This window comes from Centroberyx affinis, unplaced genomic scaffold (genome assembly GCF_046629955.1).
Source record: "Centroberyx affinis isolate AG114_WGS23_722 - 3 ecotype Tasmania unplaced genomic scaffold, CSIRO-AGI_Caff_v1 ptg002728l_1, whole genome shotgun sequence".
NCBI lineage: Eukaryota > Metazoa > Chordata > Actinopteri > Beryciformes > Berycidae > Centroberyx > Centroberyx affinis.
Window position 1 is genome coordinate 49233 of NW_027280896.1, and position 18504 is coordinate 67736.

Sequence of the window (18504 nt, forward strand, 5' to 3'; positions counted from 1 at the left end):
TTTCTCTTTTGTCTTTTATTTATTCGGTAACACTTTATAAAAAAAAGTTGTATTAACTAACATTAGTTAATGCATTAATTAACGGTGAACAAATGCTTAACTAAGGCATAAATTCATTTCTTCATGTCAAGTAAGTAATTATGCATTTGTAAATCCAGTAATTAAGCTTTGTTCATGACCTATTTATGACTGACCTGTCTCAGTTTTGGAACTTCCTCTTCCATTAATAAACCATTTACTAACATTAACAAAGCATGCCCAATACTGTACTCATCACATCTCTCTTTAAAAGATATTCATCCTTCATTAATGGCAGCAAGCCCACTAACTAATAAGCCGTTTTCTCCGCCATCTTGTCATTAGCATTACTCTGTGCAGTTTTTGAACTTAACTACTTCCACATACTTTCAGCTAGAAACTTAATTCAAACTGTAAACTGTTCAGCTCCTTTTGGAAATCTGTCCTTGTATTCAATTTTTTTATCTCTCTTACGGTTTTTAACACTGCGGCCGCCGCTGCGGTCTGTGGGACCGTTTTGATATTTCTAATGCATGTAACTCTATTTGAATAAAAAATATGACCCCACCAGTCCATGACTTTTCCTAAATATGTGTTTTTTATTGTCTATCAAAGTTTTAAAGTTATGCAATAAAAGGTAAGAGAGTAATAATCATTTCTTCCTTGGACCGCCAAGCACGGTCCCAGGGACCACTATGTATATAGGCGAAGGAATGTGTTTTTTCGAATTTCGCGCGCTTTGCTGTTTACTGCCTGGGTTGCCTAGCAACTATATCGTTATTTTATGATATTCGAATATAACCAGCGGGCATTACAAAAACATTCATTGAACGGACGAGACATATTGACTGCATATAGAAAAGGATTAGAATAGAATAAAATTCCACAGCACAGAATAGCTAGAATAGCATAGAACAGAACAGAATAGAATAGAATCGAATAGAACAGAATAGCAGAACATAATAACATAGAATAGAATAGAATAATCAAAGGAACAAGATGGATCCAAAGAAGAGGAGAAATATGACCACGGAGGAGGCATTGGCATTGTTCCACGACCTCGGTGAGGCGGAGTCCGGTGGTGAGGAGGTGTTGGTGCCGGTGGAAAACTTCAGTGATGAAGAGGATGATCTGTCGGAGCCAGACAGTTCCGACTCTGACTACGAGCCTCCTCTGCCTCTGAAAAGGAGAGCCCCAACCCGCACCCGCTGTGCCATGTGTGCCACAACTTCAAGGTGCAAGCTCTTCATCTGTGCCAGGTAGGTTTAATATTTATTTGTTTATTTATCTCCCACATAGTGAAACGAAGCGATCTGCTGATGGCCAGACAAAAAATATGCTGAATGTGGCCCATCCTGCATTGTTTATTGGAGAAATTAATGTAGCCCAGCTAGCTGTAGAAGTGAATATCTCGGATTTTATGGATACTTTTATTTTATTTCTTTATTTATCCTATTTATTTATTTAGGCTATTTTTACACTGCGCCTGTAGCCTAGAACAGGCTAATCTATTATGCCTAATGATAACAAAAATACCATAATGCGCGAAAAAATAATATAACCTACAATTTATTTCTGTTGCAGTGCCAAACCAACCACCAGCTCAAGAGGGGAGAGGCGAGACAGGGAAAGATGGGACCCTTTGGACTGTCCTTCAGCCAGGAGAAAGGCAGCCGGGGAGAAGACAAGCCCAAAATGTGTTGACGGAGCCTGCAGGACCAACACCACATGCCAAGCGCAACATAGACTCTCCGCTTGGTGCGTTTCTGTGCTTGCTGGATAGGTCCATGCTGCAGCACATTCGGGACCGCACAGTGGCCGAGGCACATAGGGTTGGGGACAAGTCATGGGATGTGACTGTGGAGGAACTGAAGGCATTCATAGCGTTGCTGTATGTGCGAGGGGCCTTCAGCAAGAACATTGAAATGGAGAGCCTTCGGTCGGAGGAATGGGGGCTGCCATTCTTCACCACAACAATGGCCAGAAACAGGTAGAGAAATCATGCGCTTCCTCCGATTTGGCAACAAGGCCAACAGGGCGGCTCGTCTCCACGAGGATAAGTTTGCCTGCATGTCGGAGGTTTGGGGGAGGTTTGTGAACAACAGCATCGCCTGTTACAAACCAGGAGCCTACATCACTGTGGACGAGCAGTTCCCCACTAAAGCGCGCTGCCGATTTACGCAGTACATGGCAAGCAAGCCCGACAAATTTGGCATAAAGTTTTGGATTACAGCGGATGTGGAGACCAAATACATGCTGAACAGCTACCCGTACCTCGGCAAAGACGAGAGCAGGCCCGTTACTCAGCGTCTGGGGGAGAGTGTTGTACTGAAGCTGGTGGAGCCATTCGTGGGAAAGGGAAGGAATGTCACAACAGACAATTTCTTCACCTCTCTCTCTCTCTCGCCCAGAGCCTGCTGGCAAAAAAACACCAGCCTTGTGGGAACAATGAATAAAGCCAGGAGGGAGCTGCCACCATCCGTACAGGAGAGACGGGAGCTGTTCTCGACCAGGGTCCTGGGCACCGAGCGCGCCACCCTCACCATCTATCAGGGCAAGCGACTGAAAAATGTTGCCATCCTCAGCACCGCTCACCAGGATGTTGACATCGGAGGTGATATGAAAAAAAAAACAGAGACTGTCTGCCTCTACATACTAAAGTACTCCTTGAACCGGGCTCCGTCCAACATCAGCTCTTGAATCAAGTGATGGTACTCGCCGAGATGTTTCCCTGCCCCCAAAATCTCATGAACCCACATAGATCGGCGGGTCCGTCCTCTCTCCCTACGTGCTTCAGCTTTCCCTTCATCCAGAGCAAGGGCCAGAGCAAGTACTCTACTTTGTGCCGACATCTTTACTTCCGCGTATATTCCGTATCATAGCAACCAAAGCGTCTCAGCTGAAAAAACGTGTGGAAAGTACAGATTCCATAGTGAAAGTTTTGTCCACTGAAGAACAAAGATTTAGCCTTCTCTCACCCCTAACTTTAGTGACAGTAACAGGGACACTACTGGTGAAAGACAGGTATTTGGTCCAGCATCACTTGGGTGGTCACACTCCATTTACTGTCACTGAAAAAACCCACCGTGTACTACGAACAGACAGCTTTTGGGTGGGACAGTGCAAAATCAAGTCGTATACTTATTGTATACACTCAACCCTATTGTCCCCTATATAACACCTATCTAGTATTAATAGTAAGGATAGAAGCCTAGCGTTTCTTTTTAGGAGATCAGCTATGTTTGCAAGTAAGCAATTGTATTCTGTTTTTGGTATTTACTCATGAGTTAATATTTGTATTTAATTAGAACTTGTTGGGACTTTTGAAAGTCCCAAACGGGGGAATTATGTAGTAGAAAATCATGCTTATAGCTGATATATACATATAGTAATCATATATTCTGGTATGAATAAGATCAAGTCAAAGGCCTGTAAAACAGAAGATCTCAAAAGCCCTATACTAGCAGAATGAACAGCTCCGAGTAGGCTCAAAATAGCCCACAAAGCCACTAGCCTGCCGCCTTGAGGGATATCAGACGTCTAGGAATGCACAAGGATACCTTGATAGAACGTCAGGAGACGGTCCATCAATATGGTACGATTCTCACATGATGCTCGGCCCCCACCCAGAAGTGACACTGAACAGAGAGATCTTATGGAAAAACCCCATGGGAAGGAGTGGTTAACTTAAAGGGGTGTCATGCTGAAAAAGTGTATAAAAGCTATTGTGGTCTGGCATGAAGCCAGTTCTTCTGCAGAAAAACTCAGGTCTTTGTTGCCAATAAAGATCTTCATATTATACCATTCTTATGCCTTGAGAAAAGATTCTTTTGTCACCTGGGGAAACCACGACACCGTCACCTACTGTTTTCTGGTTTTAAAGTAAGTGATGTACTCAAACATTTGCCTGCAGTTATCGGGCACTATCCCCTTGTTCACACTGTGATTGTGCATGCTGGTGCAATTGATGCACGGACAAACCATGAAACTTCGGTATGAGTTTGAATCGTTAGCAGCAACCATCGAGCCTTGGAAAAACCTTTATCCTGGCCGAATTCCATCATTTAGAAAAGGCTCAGAACGTTTTAGCCGTCTCTTCAGTCTACACAACTGGCTACAGAGCTTCTGCACTGCCACAGGGTATGGCTTTATTAATAACTTTGATTCATTCTGGCCCAGAACGGATCAGTTAAAAAAAGACGGCATTCACCGGAATGCAAGAGGAACAAAACAACTGGTTTTTAATTGCATCCATGCTATAGCCTCACTGAAATGACAACTACTCTCACCCAAAGAAGGTTCTAGAAGGTCTATTCAATGTTCTGTCACCTCTCCTTTATGTAATTCCCACATACCAGTGATCTCACAAAACCACAATAAGAAAAAGCCACCTTTAAGGGAACTTATTCATATAAAGACTGCTCTCCCTCCTTGCAAAACAGATATTTTAATCTCTGATGTGAAAGTTGGTCTTTTGAATGTGAGATCACTTAATAACAATCAGCATCGGGCTTCTGGGGCTTTATCTGGGAATATTTTTTGACTAGCCCTGAATCTTTTGACAGAGGAAAAAAAAATCTAGGCTATATCCAGGGGTGTCATTGGGTCGTAACGCACCGGTGTGCCATTCCGGGAGTGAATTTGACGACGAAACGCGCATTACGGTTCTGAAAAAATAGAGCGCAGTATCACCTGTATTGGGTGCTTAAACAATTTCAGTTAGTTTTATCACCAAAGTTTGCCAGCTTGGCGGTTTCTGGACCTTCGGGCCAATCACAGTGCTTAAAAATGGAACCAGGAAGCCGGGCGACGTTAAACAAATGCACAATCAAATGACAGGCACAGACTGTTTAATCTGAGCAGAGTTCAGTTGACTACATGATGAACAAATTTAATAAAGCTAAAATAAGTGTATTCCTGGTTTTGCTAAATATGTTGTTGATGCCATGAAAGCGATGCCCATCTCTTTACTGGTACCCTTGTACACAATAATATTCAGTTCATAAACAAGTCTCAACATGGTGCATTCATTTAGACCAGTGATAAGGATTACTATGTCAGAGCCATGTGGTTATCTGAAATTAATCAACACCCCTCCAGCCAATCAGAATCAATTCATCCAGCACATGTATAATAAATATGAATGTAATGGATGATATTTTGAGAGCTGACTTTCTTGTCATGTCATGTTTCCTCTAGCAGGAGGAAGTTGAGCCAGTTTTGAGGGAAGTGGCAGAAAATAGTGATACTCAGGTACGACCACCTTCAAACGGGGAAATGCTAGTAAAATATGAAACAAGTGAATTGTATTTTTAAAGGTAATATTGTCCATTCTATAGTATCTTAGCAAGGACAACAAGAGATTGAGGGAGTCAGGTTCAGAGAGACAACAGAGAGCAGCCATACAAACCAAACTCCAAATCCAGGGCAGGACAATTTCTGTTTATTTTATGTTTGTACTCCGTATGATGGAAATTTTCCATCAGGTTATAATAACAAGGATGTTGTCAGGGGCCGAGAGCAAGGGTATATCCCCGAAATTCCCCAATCCTTGAAGGCCCCATTAAGTCAAATGGAATAAAAAGCCATTCAATAATCACACAATAAGACTCCAGGGTTAATCTTCCCAATTATATTGGTTGTATGTTCCAACTATTTTTTACTTTGCCAAATAATAAAATATAAAAACACATATGAATGGATATAATCCTCTAGGGATTATCTCCCCAATAATAAAGGGTATGTACCTTAACTATATTTTTTTTAACACTCAATAACAAATTTAAGCAATTAACTATTTTATTAATAATCACAGAAAGTTTCAGTCATATAATGTCAGTTTAGATATGGGTCCAAATAGCATGGACATGAATTTAATCAGTTAATTAAAGGCCCTATATGTAACAATGACACCCAGCGTTTAAAATGGGTACTGCAGTCCAAAATCAAAACATTGGAGAGAGTTGTCTCCCCCCACCCCCTCCTCCCCAGGCTCGAAGCTCACGCGGGTTGCCAGGTGAAAACAGAAAGAAAACAGACGCAGTTTCCATTTTCATAGATTGAAGAGCGTGAAGCTAATCAGTATGGTAGATAGTGGTAACATGGAAGACAGGACTCTGACTGCTGGAACTTCTGCACCAAAACAAAACAAGAAGCCTTTAACAGACGAGGCTAAAAGAGCTAAGCGGGAAAGGGAGGGGAGCGCGACACCCGGAGCTGCCGGGAACCCCGCGGATCGTTCGGCTTGAAGTTCCCGTTCCCCGGCCCCCTGCAACACGGCAGACTGGAGACTCCGGTCAGGCTCCTGAACAGCTACTAAGCTACGGTATGTAACCTAGCCTAGCAAATTAGCTTCACTTTGTCTGTACATAGCCAGCCGCCGACAGACAGGTGGTACAGAAGGGAATAAAACTACGGTACCATAGTGACTTACATTTATCAGCAGACCACGTTGTTCCTCATATCCAGTGTGCGTGCAGGTTGTAATAGCGTTGTTTAGTCCGCATTTGGCGTCTGGTTCCAACGTCCTGTGTCCGGTTCATGTGTCCTGCCTTCTGTCAGCTTGATCGGCCGTAATCACCACGTTTAATACAACTCCATACTCCGATTATGTTACTTGATTTGTGTTTAGTCAAGTTTGTTAGCAGTAGCATTTTCCATTAGCTGCAGCTCGTAGCATCAGAATAGTAAATGTTGGATAAGATATGTTCACAGTCTCCATCTTTCAAATGCATTTACCCGTATTTTATCATGGCTCTGGTCATGGAGCTTTTTCGAAAGAGGACAAGGTTTTTTCGGTCGGGTAGAATCCATCTTACTTGATCCAGTTCGTTTGCTTGCTTCCATGGCTGCAGTACGCTGTGTTTGCGTGCCAATTTGTTTCATATCTGGCAACCCGGGGTGTAGAAATGGGCAGCAGGGGGAGTCACACAGACCAAAACAAAAACAGACGTTCCACTCCGAAACGGAAATTTCAAAGGAGAACATACTGGCTGTAGCATTGTTGTCGGAGAAGCCAGTATTCAACTTAGCATGTTTCCTTAATATCTGATGACATATCATGGTCATTTTATGATTTAGTACAGTGGTCCTTTAATAATAGTTATAATAATCATAAACACATCAAAATCAATAGGTTTCTTCCTCTAGGGGTCATTAAATGTCCATACCAAATTTGAAAAGATTCTTATAAGAACTGTTGAAGTTATCACGTTCACATGGAGGATCTGCAGCAGCGGCGGAAGCGGCTGACGCGGTGAATCCATAATCCCTAAAAGTTATTTCAAGGATATACTTATGTAAAACAATTCCATTCCATTATAATACCAGGGTTTTTCCTGGCTCAAAATGAGGCAGAGGTGGTACTTTAATCATGATCACGTGCACACATGGTGCCATCATCTGGCCCAAGCACCACTGTCTTCAAGCAATGTATTTAGGAATTCTTATAATTCTATGAGTGAAGAAAATGACAATTATATCATGTACATTTTTTATTTACTTATTTTAGTTTAACAAAATAAAGGGGCTCTGTTTAACATAAAATTAAATATAACATAAAAAAGCCACTGTTGTTTTCATGTATACAGCTCACAAACAGTTGAATATAAATATAAAACAAGGATGCTGTTGGGGGCCGACAGCAAGGGTATATCCCCGCAATTCCCCAATCCTTGATGTGTTGCTTTAGTTTGAAAGCCTATGGGTGTAAAAAAAAAAAAAGCGGGAACAGGCCATTTGTTACGTGGCAACTAACACTGGTGAACCCAGGTGCGGACACAGACAAGCCAGAGACAGGAATCAGGCAAACAGGTATTTATTGCTGGCTAGTAGAGACCAAGGTGAGGTGGTCCAAGGCCAAGGAGTTGGGCTGACGAGGCACAGGACTGGAGACAAGGCTGGAGCAGAGTAGCTGGGCTGAGAGGGCTGGAGCAGAGTAGCTGGGCTGAGAGGGCTGGAGCAGAGTAGCTGAGCTGACAGGGCTGGAGCAGAGTAGCTGGGCAGACAGGACGCAGGACTGGAGACGGGGCTGGAGCAGACGGAACTGCGGAACAGGAGGGACAGGATCAGGCAGAGAGAAACAGGCAATAAGCAATTGTGCAAGAGAGTAGCTAGACATAGACTGACTGAGTGAGTACTACGATCTGGCAAGGTGGATGTGGCAGAGCTGAGTCTTTGTAGAGGTCTCACAGGATAGGTTGCAGCTGGTGGAGCTCCACTCTTACTCCAGCACACCTGACTCCACTACATAATCACACAGACACACAGGGAGAGAGCAACTGGGGGCGTGGCAGCAGGTTAGGAGACAGAACGGGAAGTGGAATCCTGGACCCTTCCCTCACAAATGAGGGAAGGGTCCAGGATGAAGCGGCGGGGGACCCAGCAGCGCTCCTCAGGGCCGTACCCCTCCCAATCCACCAGATATTGAAACCCGCGGCCCCGGCGGCACACGTCCAGAAGCCGCCGGACGGTGTAGGCAGGGTGGTCGTCGATCAGCCGAGGCGGTGGAGGAGCCACTGCTGGGGGGGACAGAGGTATGGCTCTCGTCTCAGGACATCCCGGGGGCCATCTGCATCTGACCCTCTGCGATAACATACCCGAAGAAAGACACGGTAGAGACATGGAATTCACACTTCTCAGCCTTAACAAAAAGCTTGTTCTCCAGTAGGCGTTGAAGTACCTGACGAACGTGCTGCTGGTGAGTGTCGAGGTCCCGGGAGTATATCAGGATGTCATCCAGATATATGAACACGAAGCGTCTGATCATATCCCTCAGCACATCGTTTACAAGAGCCTGGAAGACAGCAGGGGCGTTAGTAAGGTCGAATGGCATGACCAGGTACTTAAAATGGCCGAGAGAGGTGTTGAATGCAGTCTTCCACTCCTCCCCCTCCCTGATGCGGACAAGGTGGTAGGTGTTTCGTAGGTCAAGCTTGGAAAAGACCTTGGCACCATGGCGAGGGGAGAAAGCAGAGCTGATGAGTGGCAGGGTATATTTATTTTTCACTGTAATGTTGTTTACACCCCGGAAATCAATACATGGCCTGAGGGTGCCATCCTTTTTCCCCACAAAGAAGAACCCCTCACCCACCGGAGAGGATGAGGACCTGATGATCCCAGCAGCCAAGGAGTCCCAGATGTAATTCTCCATAGCCTCTTGTTCCGGACAAGAGAGATTGTACAGCCGGCTACTGGGAAGAGTCATTCCAGGCTTGAAATCAATAGCACAATCATAGGGCCGGTGAGGCGGCAACGACAGGGCTTGATGTTTGCTGAATACAGGGGCTAGGTCATGATACTCCTGGGATACTGATAACAGATCTGGTGGTTCAGGAACAGACAGAGGCACAGAGGATGCAGGAGTCAGGGCAGAGTGCAGACAGTTAGCATGGCAAAAAGTACTCCAAGAGGTTACCTTCCCAGCGGTCCAGTCAATTTGTGGGTTGTGTAGAGCTAACCAGGGATGGCCAAGAACCAGAGGAGAACTGGGACAGTCAATAACATGGAAACTGATCTTCTCCTGATGATTGCCGGAGATACAAAGGATGACAGGCTTAGTCTTCTCTGTGACACGGGCGAGGAGCTGACCGTTGAGGGCGTTGGCTTCACGGGGCGAGGCGAGTGTCACGGTGTCCAGGCCCAACTGAGCGACGACGTTGCGGTCCAAAAAGCTCTCGTCAGCCCCCGAGTCAATGAGAGCAGGTAGGGAGACAGACTGGTTCTGCCACAAGAGGGAGGCATCGAACTGCGACCTGGAGGGAGATGAGCAGTCAGTCTGGCCCAGTAGTATCTCTCCCACTACTGCTGAGCCAACCCTTTTACTGGACGCAGGGGACAGGCAGAGAGGAAATGACCGGCCTGGCCGCAATACAGACAGCTCCTGGTGGTGATTCGGCGTTGCCTCTCCTCCGGGGTGAGTTTGGCTCGGCCGAGCTGCATTGGCTCCGGTTCAGGAAGGGGCTGAGAGAAAGAGACAGTCGGAGAAGAAAAACGAGGCAAGGCAGAAGGAGATGTTATGGCGGAGGCTGCCTTACCCGCCTTCTCCCTCCGACGCTCACGGAGGCGGTTGTCCAAGCGAATGGCCAAGGCGATGAGCTCATTGAGTGAGTCAGGCTCGTTCCGGGAGACCAGCTCGTCCTTGATCGCTTCACTGAGTGAATTCTGGAACGCTCCCTGGAGGGCTTCCTCGTTCCACCCAGACTCCGCAGCCAGGCAGCGAAACTCGATAGCCATTTCGGCTACCAAGTGAGAACCTTGACGGAGAGATAGTAGTCTTTTAGTGGCATCCTTACCACGGACAGGGTGGTCGAAAACCTTTTTCATCTCCTTTACAAAGTCGGCATACATGGAACAGATGGCAGATTGACTCTCCCACACCGCCGTAGCCCAGCTGCGTGCAGATCCACGGAGACAACCCATCAGGTAAGCGATTTTAGCTCTATCCGTGGAATATTTGCGGGGCTGCTGGTCGAAAACTAAGGAACACTGCATTAAGAAATCTTTGCATACCCCGAGGTGACCGTCGTATGGCTCAGGAGGCGGAACATAAGGCTCACGGAACGGCGGAGAGGGGCTGCGGACTGGCTGTGCGCTCTGGACGGTGAGTTGGTCTTGTAGGCTGGCCAGGGTCTGGGACATCGCTGCTACCTGAGCTGACAGATCTTGTAGGACCTGGTTATGCTGTCCCAGCAGGGCGCCTTGTCCGACGAGGGCTTGGTGGAGGGGATTTAGATCTGCGTCCGCTGGGTCCATATTAGCTGGCCAGATTGTACTGTTACGTGGCAACTAACACTGGTGAACCCAGGTGCGGACACAGACAAGCCGGAGACAGGAATCAGGCAAACAGGTATTTATTGCTGGCTAGTAGAGACCAAGGTGAGGTGGTCCAAGGCCAAGGAGTTGGGCTGACGAGGCACAGGACTGGAGACAAGGCTGGAGCAGAGTAGCTGGGCTGAGAGGGCTGGAGCAGAGTAGCTGGGCTGAGAGGGCTGGAGCAGAGTAGCTGAGCTGACAGGGCTGGAGCAGAGTAGCTGGGCAGACAGGACGCAGGACTGGAGACGGGGCTGGAGCAGACGGAACTGCGGAACAGGAGGGACAGGATCAGGCAGAGAGAAACAGGCAATAAGCAATTGTGCAAGAGAGTAGCTAGGCATAGACTGACGGAGTACTACGATCTGGCAAGGTGGATGTGGCAGAGCTGAGTCTTTGTAGAGGTCTTGATCACAGGATAGGTTGCAGCTGCACTGGACGAAATGTTACGTTTCCGTCCTGTACATCTCTGTACACGCGTACGGAAACGCACTGTATCCGGACATGTCTGGCAACGTGCCAGGAGATATTCGGGCCGTGACACGTCCGTAATTCCCCAAGAACGCACAACTTTTGTGGCCAGAGATTTCTGTCACCGTGCACGCCTCGTTAAATGTCAGCGCACTCCCGTATATCGTCGCAAATGACCGGATATCACTGTACACTCACTGGGAATCTCTGTGCACCTGCACACATGGGGGGTCCAGGGACCACCAGGGGTCCTTGAGGGGGTTCCAGGGGGTCCCCAGCAAATTGATGAATTGTTAAACTTCACGATTACATTTACAAGAAGTTAACACAATTAGAGAATGTAGAAGAATGACTGTTCTAGCAATAATGTGGACTAAATTAGGGGTCCTTGATATGGAAAAGGTTGAGAATCACTGCTATAGGCTATGTAATAGCCTATAAAACCAAAATACCTTTGAAATGTTTTTAGCTAACAAGATACAACACTGGATTAGTTCAAGAAGATGTAAACATTAGATGATGCAGATGAGGTTCCCATTTATTTGGGATTATGAAACCTTTAAGAACCCCTGTCCTAAAAGCACACAAGAAACATGGTATACTTGGAAATACAGCTGTCCCTTTCTCACAAATCTTGAAAACTGACTATTTGGTTTTGAATATGCTACAACAGGAATTCAGAATCAGCTGTTAAAAAGTAGATTTAAAAGCATAATTTATGAATTGAACACAATCTTTTAATTATGTCCATGTTTATTGTAAATTCAGTGGATGTACATTCCTTAACGCGTCAACAAACTAGCGTTAAACTTTATTTTAAACTTTACTGTCTGCCATTTTTAGACAAATATTACTACCAATTCTACTAAAAAACAAAAGGGATTAACAATAAAGAACACTATAGTCTTTGTAAAATATTTAGAACTTCAATTATTTATCATTTGAAGCCATGTGCCCATTGCATGAGGTGCAGGAGAGCTGGTAGTAGGGCAGGAAGGCATGGGAGTAGGACAAACATAATGTCCAGGGTTGATTCTACGCACAGGTGGTGATCTGTCAGAGAGTTCTTCAGAGAGGACTCTAGTTGTGTGAGTTGCCATGTATGCCGCATCACTCTCAAGGCAGAGCTGCAACCTCTGGCACAGTGCTGAGAGCTCCGCGCCTCTAAACGCTGGTCTCCTCACTCGCCATGTCTTCCTTCCAGCTCCATCATGATCATCATCCTCGTCGCTCATCAGCTCCTGGGTTACACCTTCCCACAACTCGTTCTCCTCCTCCCTCAAAACAGTAGCCCGGGCCTCAAGGAGCTACGGAGACATAAAATTATGAAATTATTCTCGGGTTTAGATGTACTTTGTCAAACTTAGATGGCGCTCGTCTGCAATGGAGGGCAATCCCTCGTTACAATCAAGCACTTCCAATTCTTCATCACACGGTGTGCTGCTTCTAGACTGAAAGGAACCAGTTTCAGGTAAAAGCAAAAGCATTTTTAATATACTGTACAGCGATTCCGATAAATCTGATTCATATTTGGATCTTCCAGCTATCTGCCACAAGTATTTTAAGCTGTATGCTTTTTCATACATCTGTGACTATGAGGGTCTGCTAGCTAGCCAGCTAGTTATTTAGCTAGCTCACTGCTTAACACTGTTGTTAAGAGAATCTCACCCAGCAAGTGTCTGATTAATGATTGCTGTATGTGTAGATGCCCACATAATCACGTTGTCGTTTTATTTTCACCAGTGTCAAACAGAGACAGGCTGACTGGTGAAATCGGTATCAGGGCAGCTAAATATAATATATAATAAAAATAAAATGGCAACGTGATTATGTAGGCATCTACACATATAGCAATCATTAATCAGAAGCTTGCTAGGGTTAGACTCTCTTAACAACAGTGTTAGGTAGTGAGCTAGCTAGATAACTAGCTGGCTAGCTAGCAGACCCTCATAGTCACAGATGTATGAAAAAGCATACAGCTTAAACCCTTTATCCAGTTTTGGAGTCTTGGAGGTCAAACTGCATATATGATGTACATCGGACATGCTCATCTTTGGCAGCTCCTGAAGACGCCGTGAATAAAACAACGCTATATCCACATGTAGCTGCTACAACAACAAGCTTTCGGTAAAACTGAACTGGAAACTAGTAAATCTGTTTTAACAGAATGCGGAAGTAAGCTGGGCATAACGCCTATTGATTCACCACTCCAAACCTTACAACTCCATCTGCTTTCATTAAATTTAAGTAGTGCATTATCATCCAGAGTGGACAATTATAATAACATCAAAATGTACTTTTATTCCCAAATTATGAACCCAGCTTACATTTTATGAGTGCCTCAGGAACATCCAGGATCTTTTTGACTTCTCCAATGATGCCATAACTGCCACATTGTATGGGGATCTGGAGCTGAAAAGGACATTGGCATGGAAATAAATTATCTGGGGATGTCCCTCATGTACAATAAAAATGTACAAGAACCAGCTTCTTGACTTCCTATAATATTTCATACCTCTCGGATGGATTAAAACGCCTTTGATTTTCCTCTGAATTATGGAGGCGCCTCACCATGTCCTGTAACATTCAAGATATGATTAAATTATAAAATAATAAGTCATAGCTATTCTAGACACTGTTGTATAAAAACAAATTTACACTTGAGGCCATGTGTCCAGTGGTCAAATCATAACCATGAGGTTACAATAGCAGTCTCTACCTTCTCTCTCTCGATCTCTCTCTCTCTCTCTCTAACGGCCCACGGTCAAATCACTAGAATATGGCCAAATCATATTCCATAAACGCCGTCCGTGTTTTACAATTGTTAGTGTCATGTTTTACATGCCAGAGTAGCTGTAGATGGCCAATGTAAAACATACCATAGCGTTCCCTTTTTAAATAAGCTTTATCTGTTTAAATAATGCCATCAAAAACGGCTGCGGCTCGCCAGAGCAAACGGCTTCCTGCAAGCCAAATAGCACACTTGTATAGCGGAAAACTGTACGCTGAACTCCACTGAAACGGCTTCCTTTGTCGTTGTTAATAGTAGAAACAAATGCATGGCCAACTCACAACTCGACCTGAAAGATTTGTAGAAAAGAACATATTCTATCAAGTAATTAATTAATCTGCTTTAGTTGCTTGTAAACAGATTGATATTACCGATAAATTGACAGATTTAAATTTGGCGCCTTAATTTACAACAGCATACCACGCCACAGTCAATGCATTATTACACATAAAAATCTCCCTGGTCGACTTAAATCCTTTAAACAAATCATTAAATCATAAAAAAAAAAAATCTATGGACAAGCAAGTTGGGGTTAGTTCTGCATAAGCTTGGCTGGCGCTACCGTTAAGCTAGCCTTTTAGTGGTAGGAGTTTGGCTAGCGCACCTAGCAACTAAATTAACGGATTTTTAAATGAATAAAGTCGATACGGTAGCTGTACAAACAAGGTAACCTTGGCCTACTGACTTACCGGTGACTTGCTGCAACTTTCGGCGATCGATCGGGCACGCTTCAGTGGCCTTCTCTGATGTTCTGCCCCATTCTGCTTCCCCAGCAGGTGCTCCCATCAAAACAGTCCCACCGTCTGCGTTGCACTGCTTCAGAATGGCGATGACGCAGTGAAAAGGCCAATAAATCAACATTTTCAGTGGTTGCTTTTTCTGTGTTCTAATAATTTTTGTGAAATGTATATGGTGTAAATAATTTTACGTTAAATTTTCATGACTGTCAAACAACAGCAAGATCATTCAAATGTTTTTCTTGAAGTCTCAAAATGCTAGCATGAACTCTCTCTTGAACGGAAGTTTGCACTGAAGTTTGTTAGCTTGTTAGCATTTTGTGACTTCCAGAAAATAAACATTTTAATGATGATGCAGGTCTTTGATAACCGTGAAAAGGTAACGACACGTTATTTACACCGTATACATTTCACACAAATGATCAGAATACAGAAAAAGCAGCCACAGAAAATGTCGATGTTGTACTGCACGTTGTGGGCGTGGCCTGTTTGAAACATCACAGGGCCTGTTTCGAACACATTTTTGGGGGGGCTTTGCCGTGGATCATCGGCTACATTCCATTCCAAATCCCGTCAATCTGCCGTACAAAGTGTGTGGACATTTCTGGTTCCTGAAATTCCCAGGTATCTAAACTGATAGCTGGGGCACGGGAGTAGACTGACCTGGAAATGTCCGTATACCCACAATGGAATAATCGGAAGTATCTGGGCCCTGAAATCCCTGGGTATCTTAAGTGGACGGACGTGTGCTGGGATATGCAGCTCTTGACACGCTGAAGTAGAATATTTCCGTTTACCTCCGTAAATTAGAAATTTCACGGGAATATACAGAATGTGATTTTTTCCAGAAATGTGTATTTTCATCCAGTGCTGGTGGTGCTCCGCTCTTACTTAGGAGACAGAATGGGAAGTGGAAGGAGTGACAGCAGAGGCAGATGTAACACCATTGTTCCGACGGCCCATTATTCCGAAACCCCAATAATCAGAAAAATGTCCCATTGGGGCCGAAAGCCCATTTGTCCGACAGCCCGTTATCCTGAAAACAAACGCCCCTTGCTCCGAAGGCCCATTGCTCCAAAAATACACACTCTCCCCAGCAAACATTTCGATGTCGATCAGACGTCTAATCGACGTTGGTCCTGGAGGTCGATACGACGTCTAGTGGAGGGGCTGATATGAACGTTTTTCTGACGCTGGTCTTTCGACCCATGTCGTTTCAACGGCTCATAGACGACATCAATCCACGTTGTTTCAATGTTTTATAGATGGCATTTCAACCTATATAAAATTTACTTTTCAGCGAAGCCACTAAATACCCACAAACTTATGAAAGAAAACAGAATTAATCTAAATTTCACGTCTTTCTATGATACCTTGTAGTATTTTTTTATGGAATACTTTAAATCTTTAACCCATTTAGGGCATAGAGAAAGCATAAATACATTACATAATACTCTTCAACAAAAGAAAGCATTCGGGATATAGAGAAAACACAAAAAACATTTTGAAAATAATGTTGCATTTGCTTGTTTATTGAGACAAATCCCAGAAAAAAATTTCTGTGACCTTCACCTTCCATCTCTTCACAGCAGCTAGAAAAAAGGCACAAAAAAAATTAATATTCATCTTTCCAGAGCCTCTTCTGATGTTGGAGCATTTTTTGACTGTCAACGGTGGAGGGGCCTCTTGTCTGCGGCCAGGTCCTATTGGAAATTAATGCCATCTAGCGCCCCAGGCTAAAGGGCTATCTGTCGGCTACACCAAGCCCATTTAGCTAGCAACATCAGAAGCTACCACCCCCCTCGCTATGAATAAAGACAGGAAAAATAGAGAAGAGTGGGTCCTAAAAATAATCTGATATGAGGACAAAGGATGTGATTTATTTCATTTTATTTGTTTAGGATATTTCCTTATTATTCATTTACTTTTTCTGTTTATCTCCAGCACATCGGAATGAATTGTAAATAAATGGCAATATTATTACCCAAATGGAAATCTGCCTCTGTCCTCCATCAGCCATCTGACCGTGGCTTCCCTGCTCACCTTTACTCACTCTCAACTAGCCTCGACCAGCGCATTCGTTGTTATTCGTAACGTGAATCTTATATGGAGTTATTTTATAGTTATTTATATTTTATTTATCATTAATATGAATGACATTCCATGATCTAATAGCCCTGAATGAAATCCGTTAATTGGGACATAGACATAGCCTATAAATGCACACAAGCAACTGTTTTACCATGCGCGTCTCTTTCTAATAGGACCTCAAGTCACCAGCGCCGGGCACTGGGCCTGAGGATGGGGAGCAAACAACTGCGACCTGGCCCTGGTTCTCCCTCATGCATGAGGCCACCGGTGGGAGGCCATCAGCGCTCCCTCCCGCTTTAACAGAGTCATGTGTGGAGGATCAGCAGTCGGAGTCAGCCGCAGAACACTGCCCTGCGTATGGCAAGACCTGCAATGCTTGTGGCACAGCCAATCATTTTGCAATAGTTTGCAATAAAACTATGAAAAGGGATGGGAAACTCCATGCAGTTGAGGGACTGAACACTGATAAAGTCAACACAGTCATGGAAACAAATGATGTGTATGTGTTGCGCTTTCTGCTTCGTTGTCCATATTGAGGAAGGATCACGCAGAACATATCTTCTGATACAATACATTTATTCTTTCCTTCACAGCACTGGAAAAATATCAGCAGCCATGGCATGTGCTCATATACTAAACAGGAAGAGAGAAAAACAATGTGTATGCCCAGAAAAATGAGCAACGATAGTCACATGGAGTGCACGTCACCGAACTTCTGGTCGTAAACCATATAATATGGGAGCATATAATTCTAACAAATGATTTATACAACTTAAAATTAATATAAATAATATAACAGATGAGAGCCAAAACTTAACAGTATGCCACAGAGAGCGTTAGTTCAGTGAGACCAAAAGGCAAAAAATGGTTTGTCAACCTTTGGCTAAATGGCAAACTACAGAGATGCCAGCTTGACTCAGGAGCTATGTGCAACATCATGGGTCTCATAGACAAGAGGAGGCTAGCTCCCAGAGAGAAACTAAGACCTAGTAGCACCGCACTGAAACTGTACTCAGACCAAGGGCTGCCTTCATTAGGGGTCTTTACTACAACGTGTGTTGTACTAGGCAACAAATACAAATTGCATTTTGAGGTTGTAAATACACGGCAGTTGCCACTGCTGTCGGGTTCCATGTCAGAGGAGATGGGGCTCATGCACTTCACCATCCCAGAGGAGGTCAGAGTAGAAGAGCTCAACACAGTGGACGACAGCCTCAGCATGCCTCTCAGTACAGTCATTGGAGCATATCAGGATGTCTTCACTAGTGCTGTGGAGGCACTCCCCGGAGAGATTCACTTTGAGTTGGACCCCAACCAGTTTTCACACTGGTTGATGCAAGAGATGCTTTTTTCAGTGTAAACTGGATGAGGCTAGCAGTCTCATGACCACCTTTTGGACCCCCTGGGGCCAGAAGCGGTGGTTGAAACTTCCGTTTGGCATGTCAGTAGCCCCAGAGGTCTACCAGCAGAAACAGCATGAGCTGTTGGAAGGGCTTGAGAGAGTGGAGCCTATAGCTGACGACATTCTCATCATAGGCTGTGGTGACAGTGATGAAGAGGCAGGCAAAGACCATGATGCCAAGCTGG